Source organism: Protopterus annectens, chromosome 8.part0 (assembly GCF_019279795.1).
Source record: "Protopterus annectens isolate FY-2018-M chromosome 8.part0, PAN1.0, whole genome shotgun sequence".
NCBI lineage: Eukaryota > Metazoa > Chordata > Ceratodontiformes > Protopteridae > Protopterus > Protopterus annectens.
In genome coordinates, this window is record NC_056741.1 from 1,579,925,415 (window position 1) to 1,579,945,213 (window position 19,799).

Below are 19,799 nucleotides of genomic sequence, written 5' to 3' on the forward strand. Positions count from 1 at the left end.
TACTACAGGGAGCTAGTGTATTTAGAGCTTCAAGAAAGGTGCTATTAAAATAGTCTACTGCAAAGTCAAGGGGAAGAGTTTTAATTGGGGACCAATCACAGTGATTAAGAAGTGATAGGAAGGTTTGAGAGTTAAAATGCTTTTTGTTGCAGATTAGGTGGAAGCAGGATTGTCTGGCAAGATTAATATGGTGGCTGATTAAGTAGGTGGGAAGATGGTTACTAATGCCATCAGGGAGACAGGCAGATTGGAAGGCTAGGGAGGGTTTGTTGGTGAGTATCCAGTTCTAGTAGGAAACTGAATAACCTCATAGAAACCATGTAAACTGATGAAATTAGTAGGATCAGTTTTGAGGTCATCAGTGATGATAGTTTCTTGGGGGAAGGATAATCAAGGCCAGAGAGGGATGTCCTTGATTGTGTTGAGATTATTGCCTGGGGGAATGTATATGGCAATTTTTAATACATTTATTTGAGTTAACTTTGAGTTTAGGGCATAGTGTTTCAGAATTGATGGCAGGGGGATTGAGTGGATTAATAATTTCCAGATTTAAGTTTTATCTGAACATACTAGCAACCCCTCCATCTTACTTATTCTTTCGGTCACATCTGTGTATATTATAGCCTGGCAGGATTATTTCATTACTGTGAATTTCTGGCTTAAGCCACGTTTCAGTTAATACATTGATGTCCCGGCTATTTAGCGATATGGTGGCATGGAAATTGTGGACTTTATTGACTAAACCTCTTAGGTTCATGTTGAGTAGCAGAAGGTTGGAAGCTTTGGGTTGGGTAGGGATGTCCTTAGAGGGGAGTGGTGATGGAGTGGTGGAAGATGAAGAAGAGTGATTTAGGGACTGGATTTAGGTGGCTGTATCCGCTAAGTTTTAGATGACTAAGGATGTTAATATGGATGATAGTGAGTTTAGAGAAAATATTGTTAAATCTGACAGAAATGTGGGATTTAGTGTTTAATTAAAGAGTTTTGAATGGGAAGTAACCTAAATGAGAAATGTTGTAGAGATCAGGGTCAATTTTGATGTTGGAGTGTTTTGTTTGTGGGAGGAGAGGTAGAGTTGTGGAGTGGAAGGAGTGGTAGGTATGTAGATGGAATTGGGGGGATGTTAGTAAATGCGTATGAGGAGGGTGTAGCTAAGTGCTTGGAGAGATATAAGTTGTGGGTGTGATCTGTGGCTGATGGTAACCATTATGATGAGTAAGCTGCAGGAGGTGTTAGTTAAGGGTAGCTTAAAGTAGGAGAAGAGTATAGTGGAGAGAGGTGGAGTGAAGAAGTAGAGTAGGGAATGAAGTAGAGGTAAGAGGAGAGAAAGGGAAGAGGTAAAAATTGTTAGCTAGGAGTCAATGGTGGAAGTATGGGATAAGGGAAGCAGATGAGCTGAGAGAGAAAGTGTTAGAGAAAAGAGGGAAGAGTAAACAAGGTGAAAGGAGTGTGTGGATTTAAAAAAAGGAGGAAATGAGTGGAGAAGATATTGTATTGTGGTAAGTAAGGGGGTATGTTAGTTAAGAGGAGTGAAAGTTATGGATAATTATACATGGAAGACAAAGTAGAGATACAGATTTAGGTTTCAGGTTATTGAAGGTAGAGAGTCAGTAACAGGAACAAGAAGTAGGTACTGGTGTATAGAGTAGAATAGATTATCAGAGAAGGGAAAGTGGGAGGATTTTGGAATGTGATTTATAGCTGGAGTGAAGGGGTGTTGTTTGGTTTAAATAAAAGTAGGGGTAGAGGGGACAGGTGGAAATTGGGGGCTTTGTATGGGAACAAAGAGAGCTCAAGCACAGCGAGGGCGAATGGAGTCGGATGAACCGGAGACTGGCTGGAAGCTTAAACTGCAAACAGAAGTAATCGCATAAGCCGTAAGTAAGTGCTATAGCTGAATTGTTTCTGAAAAACTTTGTGAAAAAAAGTGAAAAGAAGGGCAGCTGGAACAAGAAATTATAATAGGAAGGTAGCAGTGTAGAAATCTGGCAGGAGTACTAGTTCAGAGGTGTGCTAATTTCAGTAAACAGAAAATATATTTGTTCGAAAAGAAGGTATAACATACATCAACATTTGCTGAATTTTGCTGGGGTAAAATAAGCTAAGATGGGAAGGTGTTTCAGTGATCCATACTTAATAGAGGGGAATCCACACCGTTCTTTATACTAGGTATGCAGCCATTGTTTTTTCTTCTTTATTTCAGTATCCCTGAAATAAGTCATTTAAAATTGGGAACTACAGTTCTCTAATGAAGTCTTAGCACACCACCAGTAGAAAAGCTCAATAGCCAGGATATGATAATATTATCCCTGGGATTCAATAACACCTACACTAAGTGTACACCATTCTGAGTGAACAGACAGCACTGACATAACTCACACCTTCTTCTTCCTAATTTTAGTTTTCCTAATAATATTCTTGCAGCTTTGAATATTGACAGGGATTCATAAAGGTTGCCACAAAGTATAGACTACATGTACACTTAGTGTAATTTTTCTGAGTGACTAGAAAGCACAAAAATGTGTTAAGAATGTTCTTGAATACACATTGTGTACACTTAGTGTACACTTAGTGCAGGCTTTCTTGAATCTGGCTATGTATCTTAATTTCCCAGATATGGGATGGGGTAGTATCAGGGTAGTTTGTCTTTGGGTGTTGGAGCCCTGAATCATTTTACAGACTACCTCTGTCCATAAGGGACATGGGCATTACTCCAGTAGTGAATTTATGGTTCCCCATCTATTTATCCAAATTCTTTTTGAGCAGAGTGAGGGACATGCTTTGTTTTATGAAGATGGGAAATTTATTCCATAGACGAGGTAGTCTTTGAGATAAGAATCTGTCTTTCTCTAGAGAGTTCTGTTAGAGTCATAAATAAGATTAATTTCCATGGAAAGCATTACCCTTGAATCATTTTTTCTTGAAAATACGTAACATTTCTATCAGGGCTGGATCAGAGAATGCCTTGTAAGTCAAGCATAACTCCCCTTTCAATAAACAGTATGTGGTGGAGTAAAGATATGGGGCCTTTAGTCAGTCTGCATAAGATATCTGTCTTACACTTTGTATTTTTTTAGTGAGAGACCTGTAGATGCACTCCAGTTGTTGTAAGTGCCTGGTTAGGTACGTGCAGAAGGGACCATTGTACTCGATTATGGGCCTGATGAGGACTGAGTACAGTGGCACGATGACTTCCTTTGATATTGATGCCATGCAAGTTGTACCACACAGAAGGATTTCCTCACTACTGTAGCTACCTGGTGGTCAAAGTTTAGGTTACTATCTATCTGTGTTCCTAGGTCCCTCACCTCTGGGTCTACTTTTAAAAGTGTACTATCAGTATTGTAATTTGCAGGGGTATCTGATTCACCAAAGGGTATGATTACGCATTTTTTAGTATTGTGTCTCAGATGATGGTTTTGGCCCCAGTAGTTTGTCACGTTTAAGTCTGTTTGTAGAATGTCAACATCATTTGGGGATTCCATGATTGCTCCCAGCTTACAATCGTCAGCAAACTTGATGAGCCAGAGGACCGTAACATTGGCCTTCACTTCAGAAAAGTATATATCAAACAGGAGGGGTCTCAACACTGAGACCTGTGGGACACTGATAGTGACAGGTTTCTTATAAGATGTGGACTCACCTATCTGGACATGTGTCCTGTCAGTGGGCCAGTTGGCTAGCCATCTGATGATGTATCAGTGAGCCAGTTGGCTAGCCATCTGATGATGTAGGTGTTTATGCCTAACTCAGTAAGTTTATCTACAATTCCCACTTGGGGGATTGTGTCAAAAGCTTTGACCCAGTCTAGATAAGCAGTGTTGACCATTTACCCACATCTATGGCCCCGTTGACTTTTTCAAAGAAGTCCACCAGATTGATCAGGGAAGACCTCTCTTTGACAAAGTCAAATTGGGTCGGGTCCAGATTTTTGGGAATTCCTGTGTTGTTATTGACCAGGTCCATAATAATTCTCTCCATGGCCTTGCAGAAGAGACTGGTCAAGCTTATTGGTCTGTAGTTCCTGGGTTAGTTGATAGGCTCCCCCTTGTGCAGAGGGACAACTGTTGCAGTCCTCTATTCCTTTGGGACAAAGCCTTTTTGGAGACTGTGGTTCAAGAGGGTTTCTACTGGCCCTGATGGATTCAGCTTTAAGCTATTTAAGAAGCATCCTGAAATACTTAAATACTTTAAATACTTAAATACTTGGGATCAATAGTTCAGAGTAATGGTGAGTGTGGAAGAGAGGTGAAGAAGAGATTACAGGCAGGGTGGAGTGGATGGAGAAGAGTGTCAGGAGTGATTTGTGACAGACGAGTACCAGTAAGAGTGAAAGGGAAGGTCTATAAGAGGGTAGTGAGACCAGCTACGTTATATAGGTTGGAGACAGTGGCACTGACAAAAAGGCAGCAGTTAGAGTTGGATGTGGCAGAGTTAAAGATGTTAAGATTTGCACTGGATGTGACGAGGGTAGACAGGATTAGGAATAAGTATATTAGAGGGTCAACCCAGGTTGGAAGGTTTGGAGACAAAGCCAGCGAGGAAAGATTATGTTGGTTTGGACATGTGCTGATGAGGGATGCAGAGTATATTGGGAAAAAGATGCTAAGGATGAAGCTACCAGGTAACAGGAAAAGAGGAAGCCCTAAGCTAAGGTTTATGGATGTGGTGAGAGAGGACATGCAGGTGGTTGGTGTGACAGAACAAAATGCAGAGGACAGGAAGAAATGGAAACATATGATCTGCTGTGGCGATCCCTAATGGGAGCAGCCAAAAGAAGAAGAAGAAGAAGAAGACCTTGTGCAGTTTTAAAAAAGTCACAAAATGTTTCTGTTAATCAAAATGAAAACTCTTATCTCTTGTGTTTTCACTCCCAAGGGTAAAATTTAATTGTCCAATACCTCATATCTATTCAACTCCTGGTTTATTTTGCTTTGTATTCTTACCACAATCTTTATTTTGAAATGTCCTGTTTTTTTTTCTGTCAGCCTTGTGTGGTCACCACTGTCTCTGCATAAGTTTTTTTTAATGGACACTGTTCCCTTTTGACATGGTTTCTGCATCCTCCTCCTGTATTTTTTCCATTATGTCCCCCCATGACACATCATTCTCTGGGTATTCTAATTAATCAAATCCTTGAGTAAATCATTCTGCAACCCACCCATTTGGAGGGTTGTAACTATACATTCCTCTCTGACTGACTCTCCATTTCACCAAATAAGTGCTTCTGTAAAACCATATCAAAATCCTCAGCAATATTTACAGCAACTTTTGTTGATGTGGCATTCGCCTCCACTCCTTCTTGAGTTCACCATCTTGCACTCCATCCTCCCAGCCTCCATTGTGCTTATTCTTGTTATACTTGTATGTAGCATTTCCATAAGTACAGATAGCCCTGGCTACATTTCCCCTAAAAATACAAATAGGTTTACGCTAGGCTAACTACCCCATGGGCTATTTTAAGCCTAGCTAATTACCTCATGTGAAAATCAAACTTTTCACCTTGTAGCTACAGGGTAAACACCTTAACCATTATGCCACCCTGCCACTTCAAGTCTCCCCTGAAAAGAGTCTACTAGCCTAGTGGGACTAACCCAGTCAACAAAGGATAGATAGATAAAAAAATAATAATAATGATTAATAAATTAATAATTAATAAATGTTAATATAATTAAATAAAATACACAGTGAGCATTGTCAGAAAGGCAGTAACATGTACTCAAATTACAGAAAGTCAGGGACAGTAAGCAGTCATTTAATGGCCATTATTGGTAGATTTAACTGTCTAGCATGATATGGGATATTAACAAGTGAAGAAGGGGGTACTTAACAATTGTTAAGATCAGATCTCATGCTATAGAAACGCTTAACTGATTTGTGTTTTTCTGGATATCAGTGCATGATCACTGAGCTCCATGCACTAAGTTAACATTAAGAGAAATAATCTTAAGATTGCATTTGTAATAAGGTAAAGCCCTGGCCAGCAGAGTGGTGCAGTGGGTAGCATGGTCACCTTATTTGCTCTGAGAGTGTTGATGGAGAAGTGCAGAGAAGGTCAGAAGGAGTTGTATTGTGTCTTTGTGGACTTAGAAAAAGCATATAATTATATATCCATTTCTTCCTGTCCTCAGAATCTTGTTCTGTCACACCAACCACCTGCATGTCCTCTCTCACCACATCCATAAACCTTATCTTAGGCTTTCCTCTTTTCCTGTTACCTGGCAGCTTCATCCTTAGCATATCTTTCCCAATATACACTGCATCCCTCCTCAGCACATGTCCAAACCAATGTAATCTTGCCTCTCTGGCTTTGTCTCCAACCTTCCAACCTGGGCTGACCTTCTAATATACTTATTCCTAATCCTGTCCACCCTCGTCACACCCAGAGCAAATCTTAACATCTTTAACTCTGCCACGTCAAGCTCTGACTCCTGCCTTTTTGTCAATGCCACTGTCTCCAACCCATATAACATAGCTGGTCTCACTACCCTCTTGTAGACCTTCCCTTTCACTCTTACTGGTACTTGTCTGTCACAAATCACTCCTGACACTCTTCCACCCATTCCATCCTGCCTGTATTCTCTTCTTCACCTCTCTTCCACACTCACCATTACTCTGAACTGTTGATCCCAAGTATTTAAACTCATCCACCTTCGCCACCTCTACTCTCTGCATCCTCACCATTCCTCTAACCTCCCTCTCATTCACACACATATATTCTGTCTTAGTCCTGCTGACCTTCATTCCTCTTCTTTATAGAGCATATCTCCACCTCTGCAGAGTCTCCTCCACCTGTTCCCTACTCTCACTACAGATCACAATGTCATCTGCAAACATCATAGTCCACGGGGACTCCTGTCTGATCTCATCTGTCAACCTGTCCATCACCATTGCAAATAAGAAAGGGATCAGAGCTGATCCTTGATGTACTCCCACCTCCACCTTAAACAAATCTGTCACTCCCACCGCAGACCTCACCACTGTCACATTACCCTCGTACATATCCTGTACCACTCTTACATACTTCTCTGACACTGGTGACATCCTCATACAATACCACAACTAGTCTCTAGGCACTCTGTCATATGCTTTCTCTAAGTCCACAAAGACACAATGCAACTCCTTCTGACCTCCTCTGCACTTTTCCATCAACAGTCTCAGAGCAAACATTGCATCTGTAGTGCTCTTTCCTGGCATGAAACCATACTGCTGATCAGTAATCATCACCTCCCTTCTTAACCTAGCTTCTACTACTCCTTCCCATAGCTTCATGCTGTGACTGATCAATTTAATCCCTCTGTAGTTACTACAGCTCTGCACATCACCCTTATTCTTAAAAATCGGTACCAAAACACTTTTTCTCCATTCCTCAGGCATCCTCTCACTTTCCAAGATTTCATTAAACAATCTAGTTAAAAACTCCACTGCCATTTCACCTAAACACCTCCATGCTTCCACAGGTTTGTCATCTGGACCAACAGCCTTTCCATTCTTCATCCTCTTCATAGCTATTATTACTTCCTCCTTGCTAATCCACTGCACTGCATGATTCACTATCTGCACATTATTCAACCTTCTCTCCCTCTCGTTCTCTTCATTCATCAGCCCCTCAAAGTGCTCTTTCCATCTGCTCAACACACTCTCCTCGCTTGTGAGTACATTTCCCTCATTATCCTTTATCACACTTACCTGCTGCACATCTTTACTAGGTCGGTCCCTCTGTCTAGCCAATCGGTACAGGTCCTTTTCTCCCTCCTTAGTGTCCAACCTTTCATACAACTCTTCAAACTGCACAAGGTATGGAAACATTTTTGTGTGAGTATGAAAAAAAAGAATAATAACCCATGAAATGAGTATGTGATTATAGCATCTTTTAGACAGGCAAAAAAGGAAATACATATAGAGTTTTGAACAGATGTAGAAAGGGGGACTTTTAAAAAATATTTGTAAAGAAGTAATAGACATTTCAAAAGTTTATGATAATGGGAGTTATAGACTGGGGATGGGATTCCAGTGCCATTTTGAAAATAGAAACAGAAAAAGTTTGTACACTTTCCAAGTATCATAAATGTTGAAGGTAAAAAGGGTGTTATAAAATATTTGGGGCAACAAAAAAAATATTATTTTTTGTGGGAAGGAAGGATGTTTAGTTAATAACTGTAATAAAAAAGAAATGTTATATATGTGGTAAAACAGAACATGAAGCAAAGAAATGTGAACTTGAATGTTATAGATGTAAAAAAAATGGACATATATGGATGGATGGAATGCAAAGAAAAAGAGAATGAATCAAGTATTGTAAGTCAGGGTAATGATAAAAAACAAATCTGAAGCAAAGAGATAAAAATAGATGAAACATTAGAAGAAAAATGAGAGTGGGAAAATGAAGAGGAATTAGAATCAAACATTCATAGGTTAGCTGCCCTTTTGGGCCATTTGAAGCCTAGCCAAACACCCCATGTGAGAATCAAACCCTGCACCTTGTGTCTTTAAGGTAATCACCTTAACCATTATGTCATTCTCTCTAGTGGAGAGTCCCTATGTTATTTAGCGGCATTAAACAACAATCCATGTTGACCTGTTAAAAGAGAACCTCCATTATATACTACCTTTGCTCACATTGATTGGACTAAAATTAGACTCATCTATAAGGCAAATGTACTGCTTACATTAAGTGAGCTATCAGTGGGTAACAAAAGCAAGTAGCCATCCCTGTTAACTGTATGTATCTGTGAACTTAAATTTTTGTTCATTGTTTAATCATTGGTGTATATGCTAAGGTGATGTTCCTATCTGACCTAATGTGGTAGTGTAGATTCCTGTACAGTTGAATCAAGGTGTGCCTGCTGTTGTTGTTTGTCTTTTCGGCTTTTCCCGGTTAGGGGTCTCCACAGTGGAACTCCGATCCGCTAATGATTGGCAGTCAATTTTTATGGTGCCGAGTTGCCAGCCCGACGCCCGACCTTCAGCGAAGGCACACCCATTCACGCATGTCTTTCAGAGGCCACTCGACCACGGGAAGAACATTCAGACTCCACACAGAAGGCACTCCAGCTGAGAATCAAACAGGAGAACCTCTTGCTTTGAGGCAACAACACTACTGCTGTATCACCGCGGCTGAATCAAGGTGTGCCTGCTATCAGGCCTATATCATACCTGAAATATCTGCTCCTGAATCCTTGTATATTTGCTATGTTAATTTTCTGATAAATTTTCTTCTGTTAAAGAAGAAGATATACGTTGGAAAGTGGTAAGAGGAAAGCAATCTACTGATAAAGAGTAAAAGGCAGAAAAAAGAAATGTAATGTCTTAATATAAAAGAAAAGAAGAAAGGAAATGTGTCATTAATATAAATGTAAAGAAAGTAATAGGAAGAAAATGGTATCTCTTAAATTAAGGAACAGAGAAATAAATAAATTAAGGATTATTTCAGTTAATGTAAATAGTATGAAAAAGATAAGGATAGGGATTTTAGAATAGTGTAACAAATGTGATGTTGATATTATTTTTGAGGATGTAAGATTTATGACATATGAAGAAAGACTGCAGGCACAAAAAATATGGGATGGGCTGATACTATGGAACATTTGGATGGGAAGATAATATGGAACATGGGGAATGAAGAATACTCAGGAATAACAGTATTCTGTAGCAGATTCTAGATGTCATATTAGTTAAATGGGAAAATTAGCAATTGTAGATTTAAGATGGGAAGGAAAGGTTTATACAATTATAGCTATATATGATTATGAGACTTGTAAAGAAAGGGAGAATTTATTTGAGAAGATAGTGGATTATGTTGTAAATATGGATATTATAATTACAGGAGATGTTAATTTTGATTTAATAAGGAATACAAAGAAAATATGAAAGCTCGAAGGTGTGCTTTAAAATATGAAATTGATTACTTTATAGCATCAGAAAGAATATGTATAGTGGAAGAAGAAACTTTGATAACAGGCTTTCATATCACTTGGAAATATGGTTGGTAATATATTATAACAGAGGATACATAAAAGTAAGAAAGGGTATAAAAAGAATGAAGGAAAATAAATGGAATGAAAATAATTATTCAATTATGGAAGGATCATATTATTATTAAAACATTGTATGTTAGTTGCTCTGGATGATGGATTACTTTTGAAAGAATATATTAAGAGTCATTACACTGGCAGAGTAAAACAAGAAAGAAAAAAACATGAATATCTCAAAATATGTGTTTGAGAATTTAGAGAATAATTGATAATATGAAAAAGAGAAAGAAATTTACAAGAAACATCATAAAATTACTATTATATAAACAGATATTTTACAAGGTAGAAAGGAAGAGTATTCACCATATTTAAGCAGGATAATGAAGGAGGATAATAGTGTGATAAGAGACATGAAAAAAAAGAAGGTAATTTAAAGAAAAATCAACAGATTATGGAAATTTTAAGCTATGTGGAAGAAATCTTTAGTAAGAAAACAATATGCAAGGACACGGGAAGTGAACAGTTCTCTGAACAAATTAGCAGAGAATGTGTAAAAGAAATTAGATTATATGAATTAGAAAACATGCTTAAACAGTTAAAAATGGAATCAGGAGCTGGTCCAGATGGAATTGGATTCGAAATGTACAAAAAATCTGGTGGAATGGCAGAAAAATACTTGCTATGTGTGTTCACTGAATGGTTGAATGAAGGTTTAAATCATAAGGAATTGTGTAATGGGATATTAAAGTTTTATGTGGAGAAAAAAGGAGAAAAATCAGATGTAAAGAATTGGGAACCAATAGTGCTAAACAACACAGACTATATTTATGAAAATAATACAGAAAAGATTTGAGAATTAGATGCAGTATATAATGGAAGAAAGTGTATATGGTATGAAAGGAACAGGATATCAAAAGCTATTAATGATGGTGAGGGAAATAGTGGATGATATTGTAAAACGGCGAGAATTATGGTAGGTGATATTAATAAAGCATTTGACTCAATACAACATGGTACATAATGGAAATGTATAATATTAGCAATAAAATTCACCAAGTATGTATAACAGAGTATACTAAAGTAACAGTATTAGTGAATGGGTAGTTAAGTAATGAAACTGACATGAGTAATGGTATAGGACAAGGATGCCCTATGAATAGTATTTTATTTGCTTTAGTTATGACTACAGTAGTTAGTGAAATTAATCATAAAATGAAGAATGCAAAGTATGTAATTCATACTGATATTGAAATTCTAGTTATGATGTCATACGCAAATTATATCATTATAACTAAGTACAGAGAATGGATGAGAGAAGTTATAATTTACTTAGTTGATTGTTTAAAGTCATGTCTATTTAATTTAAACAGAGAAAAGCAAAGAAGTGGGAGACATAATAAAATAGAGCATATGCAATTCTTTATGAAAAAAATATCTGTTTTTGTGAAAACATTTTGAGAAAGAAAACGATAGAAAGGAAGGGGATATAAAAAAGGAATTAAAAGATATTTGTGTTTTATGGAAAACATATAGATTAGCTTATAAGAACAAAGTAAGTCTGATTAATTCAGTATTAATAGGTAAGAAACCATATTTATCAAGTGTTACAATTCCTAGAATATACAATTTTTTTCTTTCTATGGGGATCTAGATTAAACCCTGTTAAAAAGGGTGTATTATACATGAAAAAAGGAGGGGGAGTATAGGCATGTTAAATTTGTATAAAGTTTTGGAATGGTTAAATGAAAAATATGCAAATTTAGTAACAAGTTTATTCAAATATAAGTATGAAGAATTGTGGGAAATAAGTAATAGAAGAGTAAAAGAATGTTATAATGAAGAACTGGAGAATTAGCAACAAAAGGTAACAATGTGTATAATAGAGATTGATGAAGGAGAAGAAGATAGAAAAGCATAGTACAAAAATATTATAACACACACTAGTACAGAGTGTGAGAGCTGTATCTACACCAAGAATCTAGAATCTATGCTGTCTCTCACTCAAACAAAAACATGGAGCAGGTTGTCAACTCACCCACCACTACATATGCTGATAGTACCACTACTCATACACATATTATGTGTTAAACATGTAAATCCATATACACGGAGGTTCTCTCAAAAAACTTACCGAAACATCAGAAACCTCCAAAACACAACTGCTACAACTAACACAGTCCCCACAGCACCCATGACACACAGCACTATCAATGTCACACCCACCAAGCCAGTAAAGTGTAACATGTAAAAAACACATTTTCTTGTCATTGGAGACTCAATAGTGAGACACACGGATGTCCCACTCACCAGGTTGGACAAGAAGAAAGTCACTGTCAGCTTGCCTGTCCAGTGCCAGGATTCATCAGATCATGCATGAACGCAGGTCTCTCAGTATCAACTACTGTTATGATTCTGTCATAGTTCATGTTGGTGTGAATGACCTGAGATGTACCTCACTGGACTACATGAAGAGGGACATGGTTGAGCTCTCTCAGTATGAGTCCCAGGGAGGTATATCCCTAGCCTTGAACAGCATACTACCCTCGCCATAGCATAAGCAAAAAATGATTGATTTCAATAACTGGCTCAGTTTTTGGTGTCATTCAAAGGGGATTCAGTTCCTGTCAGCCTGGGAAGCCATTGTCTACAAAACTCACTGCTTTTCCAGAGATGGTTTGCACCTGACACCTTTAGGCTTTTGGCTGCTGGCAAAAGCTCTCACCTCCCCCATAGTGCCTTTTTAGGCAAGGTCTCAAAGACAACATTGTCAACATGAAATTAACAAAATAAGGGTCATGCTGCTAAATGTTAGGAACTTAAACAAAAAATGCACTCTGAGGAAGCACTTCTATCACTAGAAGATGTAAATGCATGTGCAGTCACAAAAACCTGGTTCAAGGCCTCAGAGAGTAACCCAGCCTTGCAAGGCTACAATACTTTCCACACCTTTAGTCCACAAAATCAACATGTGAAAACCAAAGGAAGTGGTGTTTCAATCTATATTAGAGATACATTCACCTCTCTTCTAGTTAGATTGGACAACTCCAGGTCCAGGTTACAGTGGGTAAGATGCCCATTCAAGTCATAGCCATTTATCAGTCCCCCTCCATGGGTCATGACGCCCATGAAGTCTACTTGACCAAACTGGAGACAATCCAAATTCTACCAAACACACTGGTTATGGGGTATTTCAGTTATCCCACCATCAATTGGGAAACCTATGCTAGCCCTAACTCACTAGTGCAAAAGTTCCTTAACTTTGTTAATTCAAATGCCCTGGGACAAATTGTTCATACCCTGACAAGGGGAACAAACATTCTGGGTCTTATCTTCACCAACATGTCAAATAGATGCACTGCACAACTGTCGGACCCTCATTAGTTAAAAATGACCACAAATCAGTCACCTTCTAACTGGCACTAACACCATAACTCACAAAGGGTGCAATCAGACTAAAAAACTTCACCAAGGCAAACTATACCCTCCTAGGTGAAGGTATAAATGCATTCCAAGCCCCACCTCAAGCAGGAAGTGGTAACTACACTGAACCTTACACTAAAGCCCTGTACAATCACTTGCATAAGTGTATAAACTCAGCTGTACAAGAAAGAATCAAAGCCAGAGCTCCAAGTAAAAACATGCTGCTATGGTGGATATCCAGAATCGACAAACTTTACAAAAAACACAAAAAGCTGCAGTCCAAGAAAAAAAAGACAAAGACCCAACATGGAAAAGCACCATCCTCAGCCTTAACAGGCAAATAAGACAACTTGTCAAATCCTCCATGGGCTTCTTTGAGAGAAACTGAGTAAGTACAGCTAAGGATGACCCTAAGGCCTTTTGCAGCTACGTATATAACCTAAAGGGTAGGACCCAAGCATGTGCTGGACCACTGGCCAACAGTATCACACACACACTGACCCCACAGAGACAGCAAACCTGCTAGCAGATAGGTTTTGTGAAAATTTCACTTCCTTATCCCCTCCTAACTTACATTAAACCTTCCTCCAAACTTCCCCTCCACCATACACATCTGATGAGCAGGTCCTCAAAGCCTTGTCCAAGGCAAAAAACACAGCCCCTACGAGACCAGGTGACACCCCAGGCTGACTTCTATACAGGCAAAAATATGAACTATCATTGCCATTAAGTGCCCTTTTCAGTGATAGCCTAACCACAGGGTTTGTTTCTGTGAAATGGAGAATAACAACAGTTATTTCCCTCCACAAAGGAGGCCTAGCAACAGACCTGGGGAATTACAGACCCGGGGAATTACAGACCCATAAGCCTGACCAGCCTCATCTGTAAGGCCATGGAATGTATCATTATGGACCTCATAAATAAAGATATAGCTGACCTCCAAACTCTGGATCCTACCCAATTCAGCTTCGTGAAGGGCAGAGCCTGCCTGCTGAATCTGCTGGATTTCTTTGAAAGTGTGACAAGCCATTGCTGAGAGCAAATCTGTGCACACAGCATACCTTAACCTGGCGAAGGCTTTCCACACAATCCCACATTCAGGCATTACCAATAAACTTAGTAAACTGAATATAAACACCTTTGTTGGCAAGATGGGTTGCCAACTTACTCAAAAACCAGACACAACCTATCAAAGTGGATAACTCCACATCAACCAGCAGACCTGTTACCAGTGTGGTGCCACAGTGGTCAGTGCTGGGCCCCCTGCTGTTTGCTATATACTTCTCAGAAGTTCAGGTCAAAACTAAGGGGTTGTAGCTGACTAAGTTTGCAGACAACTGCAAACTAGGTGTAATCACTGAATCCCCAAATGTCATCAGTATACTCCAGGGGAGTCTCACACAGACCAACAACTGATGTATTAGTCACAGTCTCAGGATGAATGCAGATAAATGCATCATCATTCTGTTCAGCACAAACAATCTCTCACACTATCAAATCAACAGCAATACCTTAAGTACCCATGAAGTGGTAAGGGACCTGGGATCACAAGTTGACTGTGACCTTAACTTCAACCACCATGTATCTACTGTAGTAAGGAAAGTTTTCTATGTAGCACACTGTATTCATGAAGGCATTGCCTCAAGAGAAACATATAAGTTATAACCCTCTCTATACTCTGCACTTATTCAGCCCATAATTGAGTATAATGCCCCATTTGGCATGTACCGTAATAAGCAACTGCAGCAATTAGAGAGACCTCTGAGGTTTCTAACAAAGAAGATCAAGGGGCTCCAGCATGTGCCTTACACAGACCGACTAAAGTCCCTGTCGCTAATACGCTAAACAAGTCACTAGATAACACTCCTGGGATTTTTAATCAAATGCAGGAAGAAGAGAGTGGATCCATGAATGAATTAAATGTATTGGTACAGCTTCTCTCTCAGAAATTTGATAATATGAATGAGAGGCTGGATATGGTGATGGCAGCGCAACAAAATTGCAAGCAGCAGGACCGAATGGTCATTTCAGTAACCGAGCAGCAGAGACAAGAAAAGCAGAGGTGTATGCCTTCTCTATCTTTCGAGTAGGCGGAACAGAGTAACATTACACCAGGACAACGAACAGAACAAATAAGCTCTGTACAACATTTAATTGCAGCCTTACCTTCGGGGCAACAATCGCAACAAACGCATAGGATAAATACAGTTATGAATAATGGTAATGAAAGAGGGCACGATACTGAGAGTAGCAATGAGCCAATAACCAGTAATGTGCCATCAAATCAAATCCAACAACATGATTTACCTAATTCAATTAGATCAACAATTAATCTGAAAGACTGGTTATTAGCACCCACATGTTTGTGGGAAAACAATTTTCTAAATAACAACATAGTTCAAGACAACGAACTTGAGATACCAGTCTCAGAACTATTGAATTTATTGGATTCAAATATGTAGAAATATAAAAAACTCAGTTTAGAAATTGAATACTTTCAGGAATGTTTGAAATTGGAAATAGTCCCAAAGGGACTTAGAACCTGGAGATATCCTACGAGATTGAGTCCCGGTTCACCCTTCCATCAGGATTTAATTAAGTTATTCAATCAACATGGAATTAATTTGTTGCAAGTAATGATTAAACATTACACAATATCAATGAAAGAATTGGAACCAGACATAGAGTCCATAGACAAGCAAATTAAAGATCACACAAATTTTCCAAGATATAAGTATGATTACCAACGATGCTTTCAAAGTATTGAACAACATTTGGAAAAAAAAAAGAACTACTAAGATTAAGAAACTGCAAAGAGACCAAGCTCAATATAAAGCAGGGACAGCATACCCTACACCACAGAAGGCACAGTTTCAGGTCAATCACCAGTCATCTAATAATAGAGAAACAGAAGAGATAGTGGCTATGCACAATACAGCTGTAACATCTGAAGCTAATCCACAGCAACCTGTAACACATGCCAATGCTTATAGAGATGGCACACAAGGAGATAATTTAAGGAGAAGCGATAGAATAAAGCAACGGAACAACAATAATAATCAGAATAACAGCAATAATAAGGAGCAAAATAATAATCAACAAGCATCTTCTTTCAACCCTGGGCAGGGTTTTCCACGACAGAATCAAAGGAAACAATGAAACAGGAGGAAGAATCACAACCACAAGAGATAACATGGCATGTAGAATCAAACGTGTTGGTATTAGTTAAAAACACACAACAAGACTTTATAATTTATAATTTTTCATCTTTTAATGTCATGGAACAATTAGCTAATATCGTAGCGAAGGGTTTAACCTTTGCACCATCCAACAAAATGGACATAGCTCATACTATTTGTGACATCAAACTCTTTGTTAGAAAACTGAATCTCAAACAACTCTTAAGATCTCGTAATTCGACAATCAATACCTTAAGAGTAGCTAGTTGCTATAATCCACCTTTGCATACTATGCTTCACACCTTCGCGAAAATATGTGAAATTGATTTGAGACAATTACACAAACAAAGGAAGAAGCATTTATATAATTTATCTAAAGATGAGAGAGACAACATCAATTTGCTAACATCAGCCAATGTTAGAATTATGAATCCAGACAAGGGAGGGGGGGCTGGTAATCATGGATCTTTTGCATTATAATAACAAAATCATAGATCTTTTAACATCTTTTTCCCTTCCATTACTCATTTAATGGAGTTGGTCTTGAAAAATAATTATATCTTTTTTGCTGGAGAGTACTTTCATCAGATTTCGGGAGTTTCCATGGGAGCTAATTGTGCCCCAACTTACGCGGATATTATTCTGTATATGTGGGAGCAAAAGTATGTCACCAATAGTTCCTTTTCAAACTATTGGAACTTTTATGTTCGATTTCTTGATGACATATGTATTTTCTGGAATGGCCCTGTGGGTGACATCCAAAAGTTCATTGATTACCTACATACCACTACCTCTTTTTTAAAATTTACCCATCAGATTTCGTTTGAAAGGGTAAACTATTTGGATGTGGCTCTTATAAAGGAGGGGGAAGGGGTAAAATCCTGTATTTACAGAAAACCTACCTTCTCCAATGGTTACTTACATTACACTAGTTCACATCCACGTTATCAAAAAAGAGGTATTCTTAAGGGACAATTTGTTCGAATATCTCGAATGACCTCTGTTGAAGAAGATTTTAGATTGGAATGTGGGGTATTAACAGCTTTGTTCTTGGAGAGGGGTTATCCCATCGAATTGATTACATCAGTACAGGAAGAGGTTAGTGCAGCCTGACATACTAGGTTTAGACCTATTTTGGGGGAGACATGTACAGAATTGGATGGAGGGACCCCAATGGGTACTACGGAAGTAAATTTTGGTAATTTTACTTTTGTTACCAGCTTCAGTGGTAATGCATTTCATGTTAGGAACATTGTTGACCAGGAATGGTCTATGTTCCAAGAATTTACTGATTTGAATGCCTTTAAAGCCAGGTCAGTTAAAACTATATATAAAAGAGGCCAGAATATGAAAAGGGTATTGGAGAATCAGGAACTTTATATACCAACTTCAAAAAATAAAACTGGCACATACAAATGTGGGCGTTGTCCCTATTGTAAGTTTATTATACAAGGCAGTCATTTATATTTAGAAAGTCGGGGGAGGGACATCAAAACCAATGGATATTGTAATTGTGCATCTAGTGGATTGGTTTACTTGGCTATGTGTCAAATGTGCTCAGCGTTCTATGTTGGAAAAACTGAGCGCCAGTTTAAGAAGCGCATATACGAGCACAGGTATGAAAACACCAACGCATTGTACAAACATTCCACTGAATGTCAAGGGGCAAGTTTTTTGTTCTTTGCCATAGAAATGGTTCCAAAAGACATAAGAGGTGGGCCCTGGGAGGCTAGTTTGGCACATAGGGAAACTTTTTGGCAAATTTTGTTGGAGGCCACACAGCCCCCAGGACTAAATGAGTCCATTTCTATAGTGCCTTTTTTAAAGTTAAAATCTGGATGCATTTAGTTAGGTAAATGTTGTTATTTATTATAAATGTATACATCAAATCATTATTTATTTATTGTAGTATACAGACTGAATGCATCTTCATTTGTACATTATTTTATTTATTTTATAAGAAAGCATGGATTGTTTAAATAATGTTATGTTTTGTCTATACATTTACATTGTAATTGATTGATGGTTTTATCAAATTAATTGATTAATTGTGTGGGTTGATACTATTTAAAGGAGGGGTTTGATTAATGTATTTTATCTGAAGAAGTCAGTTCCTTTGACGAAAACGTGTGTGTTTGTTCGTGATATCTAATTTAGCACGTTAATAAACCTTGTGGTTATCTTGCCTGTGGTCAGTACCTTATTGCGAGTAAACGTGTCCTGGTGATTCCGGTCTGGTGTAGCTGCTTTGTGGATATTGTTTTTATCTTTTAACATCAGACACTTATGAAGAATCATCACTCAATGAATATAACAGATCTAACCAATTCATCAGAAGTTTGTTGAATGAACTTCTCATTGAGGCAAGGATTGATTCACATCTTTTCAATTATCTCATGACTGAAGCCCCAAGAGTGCCAACTATTTTCGGTGTCCCAAAAATTCATAAAAACATCAACAATCCACCACTTAGACCAATAGTGGATGGTAGGAGTTTCTCCACATACACTTGTGCTAAGTATGTGGATGTGATCCTCAAGAAATATGTAACAAAAGATGAGTGGATATTGAAGGACTCATGGGACTTTTTGGAAAAGATAAATAGTTTGGATTACCAACAAGATAATTTCATAACAGTGGACATGAAGGAACTTTATACCAGCATTCCCCATCAGCAGGGTGTGGATTGGGCATTAGCAAATATGCGACAAAAAAAATGTGGAACCAGATGAAATAACACTGGTAGGATTATTACTGGACATAATTTTGTCCTATAATTTCATTCTCTTTGAAAAACAATTTTACAAACAAAAGACAGGAGTAGCGATGGGATCCCCGTGTGAATCGAGCTACGCGAATCCAGTGATGGCCTATTGGGAGAAAAATTTTGTATTCAATAATGATTTTCTCAACGGCATAATAATTTTTTATGCTAGATTCATAGATGACATCTTTATCATTTTTCAAGGAGACGAAAATCAGGCAATAGACATCGTAAATATGTTCAATGAGAACACAGAATTTTTTCGATTTACCCATACCTATAATGAAGAATCCATCCCTTATTTAGATGTCAAGTTGAGTAAGAATAGGGTAAAAAAGCGTATGAAGTGAACATATTTAGAAAACCAACCTATTCTAATAAATTCTTGCACTTCTCCAGTGCACATCCGATACACCAGAAAAATCGATGGTTAAAGGTCAGCTAGTTAGAGCTGCAGGAATG